The sequence below is a fragment of the Nyctereutes procyonoides genome, unplaced genomic scaffold (assembly GCF_905146905.1).
Source record: "Nyctereutes procyonoides isolate TBG_1078 unplaced genomic scaffold, NYPRO_anot_genome, whole genome shotgun sequence".
In the NCBI taxonomy this organism is placed as follows: Eukaryota; Metazoa; Chordata; class Mammalia; order Carnivora; family Canidae; genus Nyctereutes; species Nyctereutes procyonoides.
In genome coordinates, this window is record NW_026575142.1 from 20,816,239 (window position 1) to 20,829,419 (window position 13,181).

At 41.3% G+C, this 13,181-nt stretch overlaps 1 protein-coding gene across 1 annotated transcript in view; it reads left to right on the top strand.

Annotated features, from left to right (window-relative positions):
* Positions 1-12,590: 12,590 nt before the first annotated feature.
* Positions 12,591-13,181, top strand: part of LOC129498651 (sodium channel protein type 3 subunit alpha) — a 104,596-nt gene continuing 104,005 nt past the window's right edge. The window contains exon 1 of the mRNA XM_055308149.1: positions 12,591-12,763. The gene's annotated coding sequence lies outside the window, so the exon portion shown is untranslated. The remainder of the gene's footprint in view (positions 12,764-13,181) is intronic.

Below are 13,181 nucleotides of genomic sequence, written 5' to 3' on the forward strand. Positions count from 1 at the left end.
GTCAGAGACCCAGCACCAGTCCCCTGTCCCCGTGTGCAGCCCCCGAAGACCTTGCTGCTTCCCCACCCAGGCTCCTCATGCATTCTGTCCTTCTCTCTTGGCCCAGGAGTACAGAGTCATGACCGAGATCCTGCTGCTCCAGGTGGCTGCAGATCGGTACCACATAGAGCCCAAGCATCCATTTAGGGCCTGGTTCCAGTCTGGGAAGTGGCTCAGTGAAGAGGAGAGGTGAGGCCCATCAGAGCTGAGTGAGGGCAGGGGGAGCCTCCTCAGGTGGCCACTCCAGGGATTCTTCTTCTTTGGTTCCCGGGGCAGCCTCCAGCCCTGCTGCTGGGGTACCAGGCTCCAGCTCCTTGGAAAATACCAGGGAAGACTCCTGAACTGAAGCTCCTGCTCAACTCACACGTGTCACTCTGTCCTTAGCTACAGCCTGTCCTGCCAGCTGGAGCCCCGAACCTCCTCACAGACAGGAAGAACTGGCTGCAGTCACCCTCAGGCCTGAGCCGGTGTCCAGGGGCCACAATGGGCACGGGGCCCGTCTGCTCGACACCACTTCCTCCCGCCTCTTCACTTATTGGGAGGACCAATATTTCATTGTCTTAACTAGTAAATGGTAGATTTCAATGTTATAATATTAAAGCCTCTATACAGTCCAGGAGTAGTTTGGGTCTTTTACTTCCTATAGTAATTTAAAAGAATTAAAGAGTCTCATATTCATTTTCTATCTTTTTCCCCTAGATATTCTTTCTTTATTCACGACAGACACAGAGAGAGAGGCGGGCTCTCTGTGGGGGGCCTGTCATGGGCCTCAAACACAGGGCTCCAGGGTCAGGATCTGAGACAAAGGCAGACACCCAAACACTGAGCCACCCAGGCGACCCTCTTATGCTCATTTTAAATGAGAAATCTTACAGAGTCACCAGCTCCTGTATGTGGGAAAAAGTCGAAGATCCAGCCCTCCTCCCCAGCTACTGAAGGGCATCCCCAAGCCCCCCTTCCTCAGAGGACAGTATCAGGAACTTGGGTAGACAGCAGAGACACCCCTTCAGAGCTGCTGAGATTTAGAGGTTGCAGGGACTTCCACAGGAACAGCAACCACCACTGACCTGGGGGTCTTGAAGGGGACCACCAGCCAGAACCAGCTCCTGCCCCAGGACAGGGGCTCCCTTTGTACACTTTAAAGGAAGGAGGACTTTTTCTTGCCACTTTTTCTGATGTGGATTATTTTGGCTTGGGTTTGGGGTTTGGCATTCCCATTATTCTGAGTGTGTAGTCATCTAGCTCAACCTCTGCAATTGCATCAACACTAAAGTGGGGACACATATGTAAAGAGACCCTATGCTGCACATGGAAGGCATGAGGCCAGGGGAAGATAATTAGTGGATGAAATAAGGGCAGGCAGGGCTTTCCATCCTCAGTCTCGCTCTCAGGGTTCCAAGTTAAGCCCTGACCAAGACTGCAATCCTCCTGGGATCCTCGTCGGTGATCTCTGATCTCATTGGTATGCATGAGGGGGAAAGATATTTGTGCACATTGAACGCCACACCTGGGTCAGCTTCCATGAACATCTGTGCTGACTTCTGAGCTAGGATTTCCTGCCTCCCTGTATTTCCCTGGGCAGCTCTCTTGAGGGCAGAAATTCCCTGAAGGCCCTGGCTTCTTGGTCCAGGACATAGTGGCTGCTCTGCCCTGGCTGGGACCTGACAGGTCAGACATTGGTTCTCCCTTGCCAGAATAATGGTTTGGCCAGAGAAACCCCCACACTCTCCTTGCTGGATGAGGTGACTTTTAGGTCTTTTTTTTCTGATGTCCGTGGTCCCAGACATTCACCAGTTTGCACACTTGGTCTCAGTGTACACACCTACACTGTCTTGCCTGAAATTGCTAACTGAGCCTGGCCCCTTAGGTCTTGTACTCCGGTTATGTCATGGGGATGCCTAAACCTTTCCTGTCAGGAGCTGTGAAAGATGACCTGAGGGATCAGATGGCAATAAATATATTCCTATCAATAATCACTATGAATGAGGGAGGGGGCAAGGTGGGGAAGAGGAGGGTCCCCAGGTCACCTGCCTCGCCAACTTACCTAGATAACTTTCACATCATCCTGAAAACCTACGAATTCGGCCTGAGATTTAAAGAGAGAGCAGCTGGAAGGCTGCAGTGAGAAGAGTTCGTGCTTCTATCAAGGTAGGAAGACGGGGAAAAAGTAAAGAAATAAAAAAGCCTCCAAGGGGGAGGGGCCCCAAGGAGCCGGGCTAAGGCCCCAGGCTAGGGTCCCCAGGATAGGAGAGCCCCGCCGGAGGAGCAGGAGCATCACCAACCTTCCCAGATGGAAAGGTGCTCGCAGGGAGTTGGGGCAAGATCCCAGGAGGGTGGGGATGCCCTCAGGCTCCCAGGGGCACTGACAGAGCACCTGCGCCCCAGGGGGAGTCCCCACCCTGCGACGGAGCTCCCTAAAGGGCTGCAGGGCCCGGGAGTGAGATTCCAGCAGCACAGGCCCTGGAGCCCAGGGTGCCGGGGGACACAGCCCAGGACCCGGCCTCCCCCGGGACAGGTGGAGGCCAGAGGGCCCAGGACAGCAAGGAGGCTCCTGCCCTGGGGGCCCTGAGCTGTGCAGGTCAGCGCCCTGTCCCCAGAGCATCCAGGCCCCTGTGGACCAGGAGCTGTGATAGCTACTGTGGGAGCTGACTCCAGGGCTGGGGAGCTGGCCGCTACCACTATGGCTGTTCCTCCTGGTGTCACCTTGTACCTGGGACAGAGCAGGGGCCTCACGGGATGAACAGCTCTCACTGAGGCAGTCCACCAGGCAGGGGCTGAGCAGCTTCCCCAGGTGCTCACACCTGAGAACCAGCACAGCAGGCCCCTCCCCCAGAAGACCCACTAGACCGACAGGGGAAAAGCCAGTTATTGACCAAGCAGCACTGGAAAGTTCCAGAGGAAGTGGAGGAATGTACAGTATACAGAATCAACAAAACCAGGAGCCAGTTCTTTGAAAGAATTAATAAAATAGATAAACCCCTAGCCAGCCTTATTAAAAAGAAAAAAGGCTCAAATTGCTAAAATCACGAATGAAAAAGGAGAGATCACAACCAATACCAAGGAAATACAAACAATTTTAAAACCATATTATGAGAAGAAATGGACGCATTTCTGGAAAACCACAAATTACCAAACCTGGAACAGGAAGAAATAGAAAACCTGAACAGGCCAATAACCAGGGAGTAAACTGAAGCAGTCATCAGAAACCTCCCAAGACACAAAAGTCCAGATGGTTTCCCAGGGGAATTCTATCAAACGTTTAAAGAAGAAACAATATTTATTCTACTAAAGCTGTTCCAAAAGATAGAAAGGGATGGAATACTTCCAAACTCGTTCTATGAGGCCAGCATCACGTTAATTCCAAAAACAGACAAAGACTCCCACCAAAAAAGAGAATTATAGACCAATATCCCTGATGAACACAGGTGAAAAAATTCTAAACAAGATACTAGCCAATAGGGTCCAATAGGACATTAAGAAGATTATTCACCATGACCAAGTAGGATTGATCTCTGGGATACAAGGCTGGTTCAACACTCATAAAGCAACCAACATGATAGTTCATATCAACAAGAGAAAAACTAAGAACCATATGATCCTCTCAATAGATGCAGAGAAAGCATTTGACAAAACACAGCATCCATTCCTGATCAAAACTCTTCAGAGTAAGGGTAGAGGGAACATTCCTCAGCATCTTAAAAGCCAACTACGAAAAGCCCACAGCAGATATCATTCTCAATGGGGAAACACTGGGAGCCTTTCCCCTAAGATCAGGAACAAGACAGGGATGTCCACTCTCACCACTGCTATTCAACGTAGTACTAGAAGTCCTAGCCTCAGCAATCAGGCAACAAAAATAAATAAAAGGTATTTAAATTGGCAAAGAAGAAGCCAAACTCTCCCTCTTCACTGATGACATGATACTCTACATAGAAAACCCAAAGGACTCCACCCCAAGATTGCTAGAACTCCTACAGCAATTCAGCATGTGGCAGGATACAAAATCAATGCCCAGAAATCAGTGGCATTCCCATCCACTAACAATGAGACTGAAGAAAGAGAAATGAAGAAGTCAATCCCATTTACAATTGCACCCAAAAGCATAAGATACATAGGAATAAACCTAACCAAAGAGGTAAAGTATCTATACCCTAAAAACTACACAACTCTTCTGAAAGAAACTGAGGAAGACACAAAGAGCTGGAAAAATATTCCATGCTCATGGATGGAAGAATTAATATTGTGAAAATGTCAATGGCAATTGACAGGGCAATTTACACATTTGTTGCTATCACTATCAAAATACCATGAACTTTCTTCAGAGAGTTGGAACAAATCATCTTAAGATTTGTGTGGAATCAGAAAAGACCCCGAATAGTTAGGGGAATATTGAAAAAGAAAACCATACCTGGCGGCATCACAATGCCAGATTTCAGGTTGTACTACAAAGCTGTGGTCATCAAGACAGTGTGGTACTGGCACAAAAACAGACACATAGATCAATGGAACAGAATAAAGAACCCAGAAATGGGCCTTCAACTTCCTGGTCAACTAATATTCGACAAAGCAGAAAAGACTATCCACTGGAAAAAGGACAGTCTCTTCAATAAATGGTGCTGGGGGGATCCCTGGGTGGCGCAGCAGTTTGGCGCCTGCCTTTGGCCCAGGGCGCGATCCTGGAGACCCGGGATCGAATCCCACATCGGGCTCCTGGTGCATGGAGCCTGCTTCTCCCTCTGCCTGTGTCTCTGCCTCTCTCTCTCTCTCTCTGTGACTATCATAAATAAATAAAAATTTAAAAAAATTAAAAAAAATAAATGGTGCTGGGGAAATTGGACAGCCACGTGAAGAAGAATGAAATTAGACCATTCTCTTACACCACACACAAAGATAAACTCAAAATGGATGAAAGATCTAAATTTGAGACAAGATTCCATCAAAATCCTAGAGGAGAACACAGGCAACACCCTTTTTGAACTTGGCCACAGTCACTTCTTGCAAGATACATCTATGAAGGCAAGGGAAACAAAAGTAAAAATGAATTATTGGGACTTCATCAAGAAGCTTCTGCACAGCAAAAGAAACAGTCAACAAAACTAAAAGACAATCTACAGAATTGGAGAAGACATTTGCACATGACATATCAGATAAAGGGCTAGTATCTAAGATCTATAAAGAACTTATTAAACTCAACAGCAAAGAAACACACAATCCAGTCATGAAATGGGCAAAAGACATGAACAGAAATCTCACAGAGGAAGACATACACATGGACAACAAGCACATGAGAAAATGCTCCGCATCACTGGCCATCAGGGAAATACAAATCAAAACCACAATGAGATCCCACCTCACAGCAGTGAGAACGGGGAAAATTAACAAGACGGGAAACAACAACTGTTGGAGAGGATGTGGAGAAAGGGAACCCTCTTACACTGTTGGTGGGAATGTGAACTGGTGCAGCCACTTGGAAAACTGTGTGGATGTTGCTCAAAGAGTTAAAAATAGAGCTACCCTACGACCCAGCAATTGCACTGCTGGGGATTTACCCCAAAGATACAGATGCAGTGAAACACCGGGACACCTGCACCCCGATGTTTCTAGCAGCAATGTCCACAATAGCCAAACTGTGGAAGGAGCCTCGGTGTCCATCGAAAGATGAATGGATAAAGAAGATGTGGTTTATGTATACAATGGAATATTACTCAGTCATCAGAAATGACAAACACCCACCATTTGCTTCGACGTGGATGGAACTGGAGGGTATTATGCTGAGTGAAGGAATTTGGAGAAGGACAAACATTATATGGTCTCATTCATTTGGGGAACATAAAAATAGTGAAAGGGAATAAAGGGGAAAGGAGAGAAAATGAGTAGGAAATATCAGTGAGGGAGACAGAACATGAGAGGCTCCTAATTCTGGGAAATGAACAAGGGATAAGGGGAAGGGAGGTGGGCAGGGGGTGGGGGTGACTGGGCACTGAGGAGGGCACTTGACGGGATGAGCACTGGGTGTTATGCTATATGTTGGCAATTGAACTCCAGTAAAAATATACCAAAAAAGAATATAACATAATTCTTTTATTTATTCTCCTATTGGTGAATGTATGGATTCTTACTCCCTTGAATGTTCTTAATAATGCTGTACTCTTGTACTATACATTCTATATACACGCACGCATTATTGTCAAGTATATACCTAAGAGTAAAAGAGTAAAAGTCATTGGCTCACAGGCTACATTTAGATTCAGCTTTAGCTGATAATACCAAACTGTTTTTCAAAGTGATTGTACTAATTCACATTCCTATGAGCAGTATATGAGTTTCTGTAGCTTCAGATCTTCACCAATACTTAGAAGAACTAGTCCTTTAAAATCTTATCCACTCTGGTAGTTAAATAATGGTACCCCACTGGTCCAACAGGATAATTCCTTTAAACATTGTTTTGGAATTCACAGTCTAGGAAACAGGAAAATGTGGTCTGGGAATTTTATCATAAAGTTTTTGATGTTATGAAAAAGCATTATTTGGCTATGAAAGCTTATGAAATTGACACAGAGCCACCAGAGTTAGAGCTCTATCCACAAAGTTTTTGAAGATCCTGAGGAACCAGAGGATGAAGGAAGAAAGAGACCAATTTAAAAGTCCTAATCAAAGGTTATTAGCTCTATTCTATTGTGAATTTCTATGATTTATGCAGGATATGTTTAAAAAGTGTTGCCAAATACCACTAATGTTCCAGAGGCCCGATACTTGTAACCAGTAAGATCTGAAAAATCATCTGACATTCCATCTGCAGAAGGAAAGCATAAAAACCACAATGAAGCTAGGATCATATTAAATGATGATTTAATATGGGCACTTCTGGGCACTTCTTTTTCTCCTTTGTATTTAAAATGATGAATTCCACCCACATAAAATGAACTTCTTTAACAACAACAAAAAAAGAGTAAAAATCTCTTTACTGACAATTATTTTTCTTTTTATAAGGTATATTGACACAATATCACTTTTCTTGTCTTGTTTAAACTAGTTATTAAAATGGGGCCTGGATCAGTTCAAAATTTAAAAATGAATTAATGCAGCGTGCCTGGGTGGTTAGGCATCTGACTCTTGGTTTGGCTCAGTCATGATCTCAGGGTTATGAGATAAAGCTCAACATTGGGCTTTGCACTCAGTACGGAGTAAGCTTGAGTTTCTCTCCCTCTCCCTCTTCCTGTCCTGCTCTCTCTCTCAAATAAATTGTTAAAAAACAAAAAAAAACTAAAAATGAATTAAGGCAATCCATCACATCAATAGGCAACAAAAAGGACTTAATCATCCCATTTATGTTTGATACATGTATCAGATTTCCTTTGTGAATATCCTTTGTTTCCATCTTATAATGTGGACTGATTATATTTTCAGCCTCCACAAAAATTCAATTCTGGGATAGGATGTTACTCCTCACTAGAAAGATTCACAAATGAATTTGAATGTCTTCTGGAGGTCATGCCTTTGTCTTCCTTGATTTTCTTTCCTTCTTTCCTTCCTTCCATTTCCTTTCCCTTTTTTTCCAGAGGGAGGGGTGGAGAGTGGGATGGGAAGGCTGGAGTATATGCTCAAATGACTTTTTTTTTTTAAGGTTTTATTTATTTACTCATAGAGACACAGAGAGAGAATGAAAGGCCGAGACACAGGCAGAGGGAGAAGCAGGCTCCCCTCAGAGCCTGACGTGGGACTCGATCCAGGGTCTCCAGGATCATGCACTGGGCTGCAGGCGGCGCTAAACTGCTGCGCCACTGGGGCTGCCCTCAAATGACTTTTTTAAAAAAGGATATAGCGAAGGGACGCCTGGGTGGCTCAGTGGTTGAACATCTGCCTTTGGCTCGGGGCATGATCCCAAGGTCCAAGATTTGAGTCCACATCAGGGCTCCCCACAGGGAGCCTGCTTCTCCCTCTGCCTATGTCTCGGCCTCTCTGTCTCTGTCTCTCATGAATAAATAAATAAAAACTTTTTTAAAAAAAGGATATAGAGAAGCTAAAATTGTAGTGGTTAGATGATCTGAAATATCTTTATTTGGTTCTCATACAAGATTTGATTTTCCAGCTTGGCTGGGAACAAAACTATAATATTCTCTACACTTTTTGACATATTTCATTCTTTGTTTCCTACCATCACTTATTGTTGCTAGTATCACTTATTGTTGCTGATGGTGAGTTGATCCTTGTTTGTTTCTTATCTTTTATGTCCTGAATTTTTTTTAAAGATTTATTTAATTGAGAGAGAGAGTGAGAGAGCACAAGCAGGGGGAGCTGCAGAAGTAGAGAGAGAAGCAGGATGCCTGCTGAACAGAAAGCCTGATGTGGGGCTCAATTCAGGGCTTGATCCCAGGACCCAGAGCCAAAGGCAGATGCTTAATATGCCAAGCCACCCAGGCATCCCACTTTTTGCAATTTTATAATGCATCTCAAGGTGTGTTTCTTTACAACAAGGGAATACTTGGTGAGTCTTTTCAGTTCTGAAAATTTTTCTTGTAATATTTCTCCTTTCTTTTTTCTTTTATTTTGTTCTTTTTTTTTTTACTTTGGAGACTGATACTCTCTCTTTTTTTCTTACTATATTTTCATATCCTTGTGTTTAGTCCAACTTTCTAAAAGATGTCTTTAATTTTTACTTTCTAACTACTGATTTTTCCTCTTCTTTACATATGGCATATATAACTTATGAGCATTTTTTATTTTATTATTCCCCCCAAGATTTCCCATCCCCACTTCACAGATACAATACACTTTTATTTCTTCGGGATATTAGTTATAGTATTTATTTATTTACTTTAGTCCCATACACTGTCTTGATTCTTTATGTTTACATTTCTACTGTTTTTGCATTTGGACTAGACCTACAGGACTGCCATTCCAAATGTAGGGTAAGGATGGAAATGAGAGGGAGCTATCTAGAAAAACTTTAAAGGGAATTCTAAATTAGGTTTGGACATTGGAATAATAATTGTTACTCATTGGCAGATTTAGTGAAGCAATTAAAAATATTAACAATGAATATGTAAATGGAACTAATATTATCTGTGAATTCTATTAAACTAGACATTATTTGTATTTTTAATTTATCTTAATGTTTATTAGAGTTATATGATTCTATTAGATTTACAATAATTCTATTAAATTTTTATAGTTCTATTTGTTATAGAACTCCACTGTTTTTCCTCAAAATTTCATCCTGTGATAATTCCATCTTATTGTCCTTAGAAAACACACACACACACCTTCAAAAATCAGAAAACACTATCAGGAAAACCTTCCTGATAGAGTTATATGATTCTATTAGATTTACAATAATTCTATTAAATTTTTATAGTTCTATTTGTTATAGAACTCCACTGTTTTTCCTCAAAATTTCATCCTGTGATAATTCCATCTTATTGTCCTTAGAAAACACACACACACACCTTCAAAAATCAGAAAACACTATCAGGAAAACCTTCTGAGTATATGGATACGTTCTTTTGAGTATATGCCCCAAATTGGGCATCAGAATTAATATACTTCTAAGTATTATTATTGGTAGAGAAATCAGTATGGAGTGCTAGAGATTGGCACAGTTAATGAACATTTTGTAAAGTAGTAGTGAGCAAGGATAATTTGGCTGTGACTAGAGAAAAAAGGTAAAAGTCCCCAGAAAATACAAATATTTCATGACAGAAAACTTATGTAATACAATAGTAAAATGCCATGAATTTTCATTAATTGTGTGAGTTAGCAGTGGTCTAAATTAATAAAAGCTCATTTCCTCTATGCTTCTCCAAGTCTTGGTGAATACTGGTGTCATCTGTGTGATGATATATGAAGTACTAATCAATGTGATTTTACTCCCTCTATATTTGTTTAATGTGTAAAATGTGTATAATTCTTCTTATTGGTGAGGGTTAAGTGAATATACTCAAAGTGCTTAGAAGAGCATCTGACACATAATACTGAATAAATGTTGGGTTTTGTTATTGTTGTTATTATTCATGAGTTTCTTCACTATTACCTGAAGATCGTCCCCCCACCCACTCCTTCCAAATTCTGGCCATATACCAAAGCTATTATTTCCTAAATGTAATTGTCATGGGAAACAGATAAAAGAATCATCAGATTCTTGCATTTTAAAAGGTTTCAGTCTTAAGTGTTATAAGTTGAATTGTGTCTACCCTCCTCCAAAAAAGGGGTATACTGGAGTCCTAATCCCCAGTGCCTCAGAAAATACCCTTACTTGGAAATAGGATTTTACAGAATAATCAAGTTAACATAAAATCACTAGGGTGGACTCTAATTCAAAATGACTGGTGTCCTTATAAAAAGAGGAAATTTGGACACAGAGACAGAGGTGCACAGAGGAAAGGCATCCAAGAGATGCAGGGAAAACAAGATGGAAAGATGGAAACAGGGACAGTAGTTATGCTGCCACAAGCCCAAGAATGTCTGAGCTACCAGAAGCTGGATAGATAAGGAAGTATCCTTCCTCTATAGGTTTCAGAAAGAGCATGGCTCTGCTGACACCTTGATTTAGGACTTCCAACCTCCAGAATTGTGAGACAATAAATTTCTGTAAGTGTGAGCCACTCTGTGTGGTATTTTGTTACAGTAGCCCTATAAAACTAATATAGTAGGTATAAGATAGAAAGATTTGGGAGGAAAACTTGTGGATCAAGTTTACTACTGGTACAGAAGGAAGAGAGGTTCAAGCAAAACTTTTGGGAGCTGGAAAGGAAGTCTGGGAAGAAGCAGGGGGCCCAACCTAAGGGGGTCTTTGATAGGACCCCCATGTAGCTTGCTCGCCCAGGATTAGCTAGAAAGACAGAGTAGACAGATGAGAAGTTGGAATGGTCCAATGTAGCAGAGATTGTGCCTCACTTGTCTGAAACCCACAGAGAAGCTATGGTCTATGAGATGGAAACAGCAGAACATAGATCTTGGTGTGAAGTGCCTTGGATGTGGGGATTTCATCAGCCAATTATAGCCCAGAGTGACCCTCGAAAGCTGCTAATTGTGTTTCTTCTTTCCTTCCCCAAGGACAGGAACAAAAGTTACCTGAGAGGAAGAGCTGACAAACCTGAGATAACTGAGTTGAGAGGATGCTGCCATAAAAACTAGAGGATAGTGTTTCTGGGACCAAAGAGGAATGCGGACACATTGGTAGATGTCCGTGTGGAGGGATTTTGAGCCTAAGGATCATACAGGATTCTACAGCTCATTGGATGCCCACGTAATAAGACAGGAGCCTGGGAACCAACCATACTCTGCTTTCTCCACATATGTAAGCATTCCTGGACTTAAATCAATCCCTGTATGAGAAGATGGAAGAGAAAAACTGTACATTGGCTTCATCTAAACTTGAAATCATTGGGAAAAGCCTCAAGTGACTCAGTCTACCCCTAACTGACTAGATTCATTTTCTGCCATTAGGCAAAATGGGGGCTAGAATTAAAAACTAAGTAAATAACACTCCTTGAGCACATAGCTTGAAAATATGGTACCTGATATATTTGTCTCTCCTCCTTATACATAAACTCCTTGATGGGGGGTACTGTATGTTTTTCTCTTTGTCTTTTCAAAGCCAATATAGCACTTAGCAAATATTAAGGTGGTCCATCAATATGAATATATATTAGTTAATTAATGATAAACTAATAAAATTATAGTTGTGCTAGAGTAAATATAAAAAGTCTAATAAAATGAATAGCAATTTGATTAGCTGAGAAATATCTTTTAATAAACTGGTAAAAGTCATTTTAATTTTGCTTATATATTGCCTGCTTCAATGTTCTTATAAACAATGTTGTCTCAAGTATTTTAAAGATACAGAGATAATAATACATAACCACTGGTTTGAATTATCTCATGTGAGATGAATTTAACTGTTCCTTTTGTCATATATATATACACCAAAGTAATCCACAGATCTAAATTAGCTAAACCTCACTAAAGTTTAGACTAGTTTTCCATATTCAGATATTGTTTCTTGCAAATGTTTTATCAAAAGCAACACAAAAGACTATCAGGAAATGTGTATTACACTGTTCTTTAAGGAGTTAAATAACTCACTTGGAAAATAATCCATCCCATGAGAAGAAAAAAATTTCAGAAGACCAGCACAGACTACAAGAGACATTTTTTGCAAAACTCTGCATGTAGGATATAAGGTAATCTAAAAACCTAATTTTCAAAATATTTGTAGGTTTTATGTTAATTGTGGTAGGTTATATGTTGATAAACTTTGTAAATTTATGAAATTCAGAAAAATAGGTGAGGTGCAAATAAGTGAGTAGGAAAGGGTCTCTTTTGTACATACTTATAGGCAAGGAGATGTTACATTGTACCTTAGGATAAAGAATAATGAGCATGTTTTTCCTTTCGTTCAATTTGCATGTCTGCCAGTAGATGGCGGTACCATGTTGAGTGCTGTCAGCCTTCCCTCCCACCCCCCCAAAGCTGTTTTCTGATATATGTTGGGTACCATAGAGTGAATCTCAGAACAGGAAGCGGAGGCATAAGCAGAGAGGATTCTGGAAAGGTCTCTTTGTTTTCTTGTCCACAGAGAAAGCAAAGGAAAACCTATTCTAATTAATTTGTAAATCTCTGTGGCCAAAAATCTGAACAACTGCAGAGGAAGCCACCTTATACTCTAACCATCTTGGATGCGGGGCTTTGTTATGCTGTGATCTGTAAAGCTCTGTTTTATCAGGTAAGCTGGCAAAACATTTAATTATCTGCACCATAGAATCTAGCCACTAGATCATTTTTCTTATTTTAAAATCATCTTCATGCTGCTATTTTTAACCTAATGCTGTTTTAATGTAGATTACAGGAACCAAAGTCATCATTTGATGGTAAACTGCTTACTATTCTTTTATCTCTCAAAGGAAACAGAGCCTCTGTCTAGAAATGGTGACTTATGGTTGAAACTAGGCATTAGTGATCTCATGTTTTTGAGACATGTAGATGGTTATGATTCATTGTATTCAAAGAAAATATTTTTTATTGCACAAAGCTAACCTAATGGATTTTGTGGCTGTGGATCATCTATTTAAATGTCCAGTGTGCCCAGAAATTTTTTTAACATAAATGTATGGTGAATTTGGAACTATCATTCTTGTGCTTTA